Consider the following 8,670-nt stretch of genomic DNA (forward strand, 5'->3'; position numbering starts at 1 on the left):
TGTTAATGAGACAGGATTAGTGTAGGGTATGTCTTAAGTCAATCTTTTTTGAGATATAAAAGAGATTACACAAACCAGCTAGCAAGCAGAGATGGAGGAAGAGAGATGTCAAGCCATATAGAGATCTCTCAGAAGCAGGAGCTCAGAAGAGACAAGGACCTTCCTCCAGAGCAGACAAAGACTTCCCCTAGAGCTGGCACCATGAATTCAGACTTCTGGCCTCCTAAACTGTGAGAAAATAAATTTCTGTTTGGTAAAGCAAATACCATTTGTAGTATTTCTGTTATGGCAGCACTAGATAACCAAGGAAGAATTTGATACCAGGAGTGGGGTGCTGTTCTAACAGATACCTAAAATGTGGAAGCAGTTTTGGAATTGAATAATGAGTAGAGGCTGGAAGAGTTTTTTTTTTTTTTTTACATAGAATGTTAGAAATGTCTTTCTCATCACTTATTATTAAGCACCAGCTTAATACTGCAAAAAAAAAAAAAAATTCAAATCACCCTTCCATAACCTCTCCAAACTCTTGATAAAGAGCTTTTCAAGTAAAGACATGCTCTCTTCTCTCTTCCTTATAAAACTTCATGAAATAAAGGCAAAGAACTGTGTACATCTTGCTGTAAAATGCTGCAGCAGCTGTCGAGAAAGTGTCTGCCCAGGTTCCCTTTACTGTCCAGGTCTTGAAAGACTCTTGTTCATGAACTCTCTTTATAAAGCAAGTCCACCACTTGCTAGGTTTGCCATTCTGAGGATCAAAAACTTTCTCACAAAGTCTCAATCCCGTCTCTTGCCTTAGCTGCTGTAAAGGGGCCCTCATCACTTCATCTTCCTGTTTGATTGCAGGTTTGGCACAAATGGCATTAAGCAGAAAACCAGGCTCTTCTGGAATGGGTATATTAGTGATTCTCAGTGTTTACATTTCTTTCTTGCCTTGGCTTTTGGAATTGCACTTTCGGAGTTTCTTCAGGCATACATAAATGTGGAGAGTTTTATATATCAAGGTCCTATCCAATTTATTCATAATTTCATAGTTTTTGAAGAAGACATTGACCTCGAAGTAATAGATGGCCTCATTCACAATACCTGTATCTTTTGTCTCTGGAGAAGTGGGTCCTTTGAACTGACTTCTGATAAATAGCAGTGCCATGTTTCCAATGAGTTTGGTGTCGGGGTCCATGACAGAAAAGTGATAGGCCAGCATCTTGGCAGTGCCAGGTTTGGACCCAACTGAAGAGTCTGGTAGAGTTTTAAAGTGCCTAGTTGTAAAAGCCTAGATTGTCTTGAAGAGACTGTTGGTAGAATTATGGATGTAAAGACAATTCTGGTGAGGGCTCAGTAGGAAGTGAGGAGAGCTATAGAGAAAGTCTCTGTCATCTTAGAGAATACATATAGCTTCAGGAACTGTTTGTTGCTAGAAATGTGGATGTTAAATGTGCTTCTGGTAAGGCTTTAGAAGAAAATGATGAGCCTGTAATTGGACAATGGAGGAAGGGCAATGCTTTTTATGCAGTGGCAAAGAACTTGCCTGAATTATGTTCAAATGTTTGGTGGAAGGTAGAACCTGTAAATGGTGAACTTGGATATCTGCCTGATGGGATTTCTGAGCAAGATCTTAAAGGGCCCTCACGGTTTCTCCTTGCCGCTTATAGTAAAATTTGAGAGGAAAGAGATGGGCTTAAAGATGCTCTGTGCAAAATGAAAACAAAACTTAAAGATTTGGAAAATTCTATTGTACAAACTAAGGACACATGTCCCAGAATTTTCGCCAAGGACGTGGTTACACAATTTTTTGTTAAAGAAATTAAGCCTGTGACTGATGGTTGTAGCCAACTACCGCAGCAGAAACTCCATCAGCTTAGACTGAAGGGGACAGAGAAAGAACGGAAGGAAAAAACACTGTCTTCCTCTTGGAATTCTACAGGCAGAAACAGGCCACAGGAGCTACATCTGTTGTCCTCCAAGAAAAGAAAAGGACCCTTCCCGGAGCAGCTCAGGAATCAGCAAAATTATTGTAAGGAGTATAGGAAGCAGGGTCTTTTCGGTTTCAAAGCGTGAGGACATGGTCTTCTGAATCTCAAAGGGTGGGGCCACAGCCTCCTAGGTTTCAAAGAGTTGGATCTTTGCCAACTTGGTTCTGGAGTCTAGGGCTGCCATTAAGGTGTGCCAGGGGATGGGGCTGCAGCCCAAAGCTGAGGGGACTGGGTTGCCATGCCTAAGGGACAGAAGAACAGGGCCTGCCAGGGCCGAGGGAGTGGGGTTGCCACTCAGATGGACTAGGTTAATAGGGCCACCCAAAGCTAATCAAGCTGAATTGCTGTCCCAGCAGACCTGGAAGGCAGAGCTGAAGCCCAGGGCTGAGGGGCCTCTGCCCAGAATTCAGAGAGTGTGGCCAATACCCAGAGCCTGGAGGGTGGGGCCGTTGCCTAGATGGTCTCAGAGAAGAAAGGATTATTTTCTAGCCTTGAGAAATAATGTTAATTTTTCTGCTGGGGTTTGGATTTGCTTGGTGTCTGTTATACATTCTTTCCCTCCAATTTCTCCCATTTGTAATAGAAAGGTCTGCTTTGTGCCTGTTCCACCATTGTGGAACATCTCTGGAAGCAGACGATTGTAGTCTAGATTTCAGAGGTTCACAGATGAAGGGAAATTTTGCCCCAGGATGTAATACATCTAAAGTCTCACCCATATTTGATTTAGATAATTTAACAGATGAGGTTTTGAACTTGGAGTTGATTTAAGACTTTTGGGATGATGTATGGGATGAATGTGTTTTGCATGTGGCGAGGACATGAATTTTGGGGAGCCATGTGTGTAGAATAGAACTACTTCATAGAGTTTTCAAGTCTGTGACGTTTTGGAAGCAGATTGCCAGGTCTGTCTTCTGAGGTGCCTCTGGGTGGGTTTGAACTGCCAGTCTTTGGCTAGTAGTTGAACACTTAAACATTTGTGCCACCCAGGGACTTCTGTTATTATGTGTACTTTACAACTGAGAAGACTGAGGCTCAGGGAGGCTAAATAACTTGCCAAGAGCACCAGCTTGTCACGGGGAAGGTAGGATTAGAATCTAGGCAGTCTAGATCTCAAGTCCGGAAAAGTACACACTAGAGCCAGAACATCTAATCTCCAGGCCTGGCTTTGCCACACATCAGACGTGTGCCTTTGGCCAAGTCACCGAGTTCCCTCAGCCCCACTTTACTTTGCTATGCAGTGGAGGTAACAAGAAAATCTCTCCCCCTTAACCATTTTGCTGTGAGTGGTGGATGAAATGGTGTTACCTGCAAATGTTTAAAATGCCATGGTTCTTAATGTAAACCATGGACTTTAGTGAATGCTAATGTGTCAATATTGGTTTGTCAGTTATAACAAATATACCAGGCTAATGCAAAACGTCAATAACAGAAGAAACAGTATGACGGCAGAGGAAGTACATGGGAACTCTGTACTTCCTATGCAATTTTTCTGTCAATCAAAAGCTATTCTATAAAATAAAGTCTATTAAAAAATGCCATCTATCTTGGCAAATGAGAGGTGCAATTGCTAGATGAAAGTGGCCCTCCAGCTCACCTTCCACTCAGACAAGCTGGTCTCCCATTACCTCCATAGACACCCCTGCATTCCCAGCACCATACCTTTCCTTGTCCTGCAGGGTCAGATGCTTGTTTCCTTCCTGCTCCTATTCAAATGGATCATGTTGGTACCCAGCTGGCACATGGTAGTGACCTATGAAGGTCTGTTAAACTGAGCAGAGCCAGGCTGGGTCTAGTTCCCATGCTGCCCTCTGCGGGAAGCCTTCCTGGGTTACTCCAGCCCTTTCTAACCTCTCCTTTCTCTGGAGTCTGAGGCTCACATAGTCTGCAATGCATCAGATGGCACGCGATTCTATCCTGGCTGCACCTGTTTTCTCCATCCAACTGCAGGTTGTGACCTATTAGTGGACTGTGAAGTCAATTTCGTAGGCCATCAGGAAGGGAGGAGGAGGACAGGAATAGAAGCAAACAGTAGAAAACACCAGGGTACATCATGCTTGGTAAGGTTAAGCATTGTTTCAGCAATCTTTTGTTTAGTTATGTCTGTGCATATACACACACACAACCCGTGATATCAAGTTGATTCCAACTCCTGGCGACCCCGTGTGTGTCAGAGTAGAACTGTGCTTCATAGGGTGTCCGAAGGCTGATTTTTTGGAAGTAGATCACCAGGCCCTTCTTCTGAGGTACCTCTGAGTGGACTGGAACCTGAAGCCTTTTGTTCAACAGCCAAGTGTGTTGTTTGCACCACCCAGGGACTCCACACACGTATATGTGTGTATGTGTGTGTATTGGATCACAATGTGAAGTATGTTTCTTAATCTGAGGCTTAGTCCAGAATGGCTTGCTAAACAGTGTGGAGTGTAGCATTTGTGTAAGCTTGTCAGGAGGGGGAGGTTTGGTGTCTCCTTACACAGCAGTTACCTGCCAGAGTGTTCCTTGCTGGAATGTCTGGGTTGAGCAAAGTGTTGTCTCTGCATCCCATAGCCTACCTCTCCAGAGGGATTCAGGGCCTTAGCACCAAGTTCCTCAAAGGCAGCCTCTCACTGTCTTTACCCATGCCTTGGGTTTCCAGGGGTGATGGAGCTGCCACATCCTCTCCTGTGGGCATCGTAAGTGGTTATGGGGTCTCTGCCCACCTCTGGTGTGGGTCCTCTAGAAGTTTCCCCCTACCTCTCCCTTGGGTTTTCTAGGTGTCCTGCCATGAGCATAGATTCCCGCAGGGTAGAAAAAGCAGTTTTTTTTCTGTCTTCTTATCTCATGTCTGCCAAGAAGCCTGGCCCCCATAGCTCCATGGGAAAGGGGAATGCCAAGAGAGCTGCCAAACTGACCTGGCGCACCAACAGTTCCACACCTCTCCGTGCGCTGCGCTGGCCCACACCCAGTCTCCCTCTGGCCTCCCTGACTCCCTGGTCTGGCAACAGTGATGGTGGGGTTGGGGGAGGGGGACTGCTACTTGCTAAAACTCCCAGAGCAGTGATTTCCTGGGATGAGGCTCATGTGGCCACCTCCTGGTATGATTCAAGGGGGCTAGAAATCTCTGATAGTCCCCAAACGTCTTGCCCACTGCCTTTTCACACTGCCCATTATTTCCAGCACCAAACACCCACCTTAGGCATAGGGCATGTGGAAAGGCCAGGCACTGTGGTTCTGCCAGGAAGGCCATTGTAACTCCACCAGAAGCTGCTCAGCTTCTGGTCCTGCCTGACTCTCACTAGGCAGCATTCTTGAACAAGTTCCGAAATCTGTACGGGTAGTAAAGTCCATCTTTTGAAAGGAACTAACATTCATTAAGCACAATTATCAGGCAGAGACTATACTGTGTGCTCAATTAATCTCATCTGATATTATGGAGTCTAATTAGTACTCTTATTTTCCCAAGGAGGTCACTGAAGCTCAGAGAGGTTAAATTACTTTAATATGGTCAAAGCTCCTAAGTGACTAAGTAACAAAACTTCTAAAATAACAATTGTCAAATAGACGTAAGGAATTGTGAAAGTATTGTACTGCCAGGCCCTCTCTTTGACGATACAGTAGGAGAGAGCAGTGTTCAGTCAATCACATATGACTGTGAATTAATCAGAAGGGTTTTCTCCCTGACAGCTGCCCAGGGCCAGGAACCTCAGGAGGAGACTTTTCAGTCATTTACATTATATACCCATTGCTGTCCAGTCGATTCTGACTCATAGCCACCCTGTAGAACAGAGTAGAACTGCTCCATGGGGTTTCCAAGGAATGGGTGTTGGATTCGAACTGCCAACCTTTTGGTTAGCAGCCAAGCTTTTAACCACTACACCACCAGGGCTCCATGTTTACATTACGGTATATATTAATCTGAAGATTTTCCTCCCTGATAGCTGTCCAGGACCCAGGAGCCTTGGAGAGGATTGTGTAATCATTTACACCATAGTGTGAATGAATCAGAAGGCTTTCCTCCCTGACAGCTGCCCAGAACCCAGGCACCTAGAGAAGGGGATTTTGGTTAATGGGAGGTGAATGGTAGGAGGAATAGTTTTGGACTAGGGGACAATCATCTGTGGGGGACAGGCCTATTGGTTCTTGAGGGCACATGCAGGCCTGAACCCAGTGGATGGAGAGAATTATGACTTGGGACAAAGTACACTTCCCCCAACTTCTCTTTTGCTTAGATTTCAGCTCATAGAATCAGGAGCGTGGGACTGGGAATGAGGAATTGCTCAGAATCCATAGGGAGCAGCTATGGCCCATGGGTCAGGAGCCCTGGGCTGTGTGATCTCGGGTAGGTCTTCTCCTACCTGGTCTTCGTGTCCTCTCACTTGAAAGCAGGGGGCTTTTCCAGCATGAACTTCATGATTCACGTATTAGCACTAGTATTGGGCTCATCCCAAAGGTCTCTACCAGGCCCTTAAGATGTTCAGACACAGGATGGCAGTGGGTGGCAGGAAGACGGTTGCCTTCTCTCCCTAGACCTAAAGATGGCCCCGAAGGTGCTCTGACTCGCTCAGCACTGACGCTGTCCCTGTCTGCACTGAGACCGCTCTCTCTTGGTCTGTCTCCTGCGTGAGACCATGAGCTTTTTGGAAGCGGAAACTCTTTGTCACCTCCAAACCCTCAGCTCCTTCTATTATGCTTGGCACATGATGCTCATGGCAGGTTAGTTGAGTAAATGCATGAAAGAATGAAATTTGCCCTATTACCATTAATATCATGAGGCTTTGTCTTAAGAACGAGGAGATACCATTTTGGGATTCAGAAGACTTGGAACTTACACCTCGCTGAAGCTGTCATTCCCTACCCCTTCCCTCCAACCATTTACAGGAGGCAACCCCCACTTAACAGACAGAAAAACTGAGGCCAAAGATGTGACTTAGAATCTTATATGTACAAAGCAGGAAGGGACTGGAGAGATCCCCTGTCATCTTTCAGAGTCCTTAATACCACGTATGAGGAAACAGAAGCCAAGGATGAGATGATGATGGCATAAGGACCCACAGCTCAGCAGTTGTGGGGTGGGGTGAGGACAAGAAGTCAGCTCCCGCATCATAGTCCAGTGCTGCTGAATGATCATGGAGTTCAAGCTGCCCAGGTACCTGGCTCCAGGTTCCCACGGCAACCACGTGGAACAAACCGTCCTCACTGGGTAGCATGGCCTTGCTCTTTATATGCCTTTTTTTTCTTTGTGGGGAAATACATTTGCATGCACTCCTCAGCCTATCCAAATGGACGTACTCAGAGAAAGGAAGAGACTAGGGAACCTTCCAGAAAATAGGCACCCAGGCAGGAAGTGGGGCTTTCTGGGTGATGGAGGCTTGGGGAGGCCTCTGGGTGTGCAAATGTCTCTAAAATGGACTTAATGACACATGGAAAACCATTCTGGAAATCTCCATGTGGAATTCTTTGCCTTATCTCTGCTGCGCCTATCTGCACATCTCTTTCTGGGTAATAACCGCCCTCAATCAATGAAAAGACGTTGCATATACATGGCAGCTTGCTTCCCAAGATGTTTTTACTTCGATTATTTCCTCTGATCCTGTGGAGTAAATAGGGAAAGTATTGCCACTTTACAGATGGGGAAACTGAGGCCCCCAGAGGAGAAGGTCCCACAGCTTGTGTGGAGTTCCTCAACAGAAGGAATGCCTCTTCTCTGAAGGGATAAGCACCTGTTATGTGCCGGACAGTCACTGGACATTTTAGATGCCTCGGAGAGTAGGTCAGCCCCCAAGAGATGGAGAGGGGGCCTGTGAGGAGAAAAGCAGCAAAGGAAGAACAGAAATGAAAAATCTCAGGCATCGTTATAACTACGACAAAGGAACACACATAGGGACACCTATAGGGGGGCCAGGGAAGTATCTCTGAGGGGGCACATTTGAGAACCAAATGATGGGAAAGAACTAGGTATGGAGAAGTAGAAGAGGAATCTCCTGAAAGGGAATAGCAGGTGCCAATGCCCTGAGGAGGATAATGCTTGGCTTCCTCAGGAAGGAGAAAGGAGGCCAGTGAGGTTCCAGCATGGAGGTGGGAGGGGAAAAGGGGAGGAGAAGGGGAGCTGGAGGGCAGGCAGGGGCCCAGAGTTTTTCAGGCCTTACAGCCACAGTAAGATGCGTGCATACAGTCAATGCACCCTCACCCTCAGGTACCCAAACAGGTGGGCATTTGCCCACGCAGTCATGCATATACATGCACACACGTCCATGCATGCATAACGTATCCGCGTGGGCACGTATTATTGTTGTCGTTAGCTGCCATCGAGCCGGCTCCAGCTCATAGCGACCTTACGTACAACAGAGCGAAATGTTGCATCATCCTTACAATCGCTAGCATATCTGAGTCCATCGTTGCTGCCATTATGCCAGTCCATCTCACCAAGGGTCCCCACACCTTTGTTGGCCCTCTACTCCACCAAACATGATGTCCTCCTCAGACGGTTAAGCTCTCCTGATGATGTGTCCAAAGCAAATGAGTCAGTGTTCTGTTGTGAGCCATAAGTTTTCATTGGCTGCTTTTCAGAAGTAGATCTCCAGGTCTTTCTTCGTAGTCTGTCTTAATCCGGAAACTCTGCTGAAACCTGTCCACCATGGGTGGACCTGCTGGTATTTGAAATACCGGTGGCATAGCTTCCAGCATCATAGCAACATGCAAGCCATCACAGTATGACACACTGACA

The 8,670-nt window shown here is 46.3% G+C and overlaps 1 pseudogene; it reads right to left on the reverse strand.

Moving 5' to 3' along the window:
* Positions 1 to 666: 666 nt before the first annotated feature.
* Positions 667 to 1,201, reverse strand: LOC100663955 (actin-related protein 2/3 complex subunit 3-like; annotated as a pseudogene).
* Between the last annotated feature and the right edge of the window lie 7,469 nt (positions 1,202 to 8,670).

This window comes from Loxodonta africana, chromosome 11, assembly GCF_030014295.1.
Source record: "Loxodonta africana isolate mLoxAfr1 chromosome 11, mLoxAfr1.hap2, whole genome shotgun sequence".
In the NCBI taxonomy this organism is placed as follows: domain Eukaryota; kingdom Metazoa; phylum Chordata; class Mammalia; order Proboscidea; family Elephantidae; genus Loxodonta; species Loxodonta africana.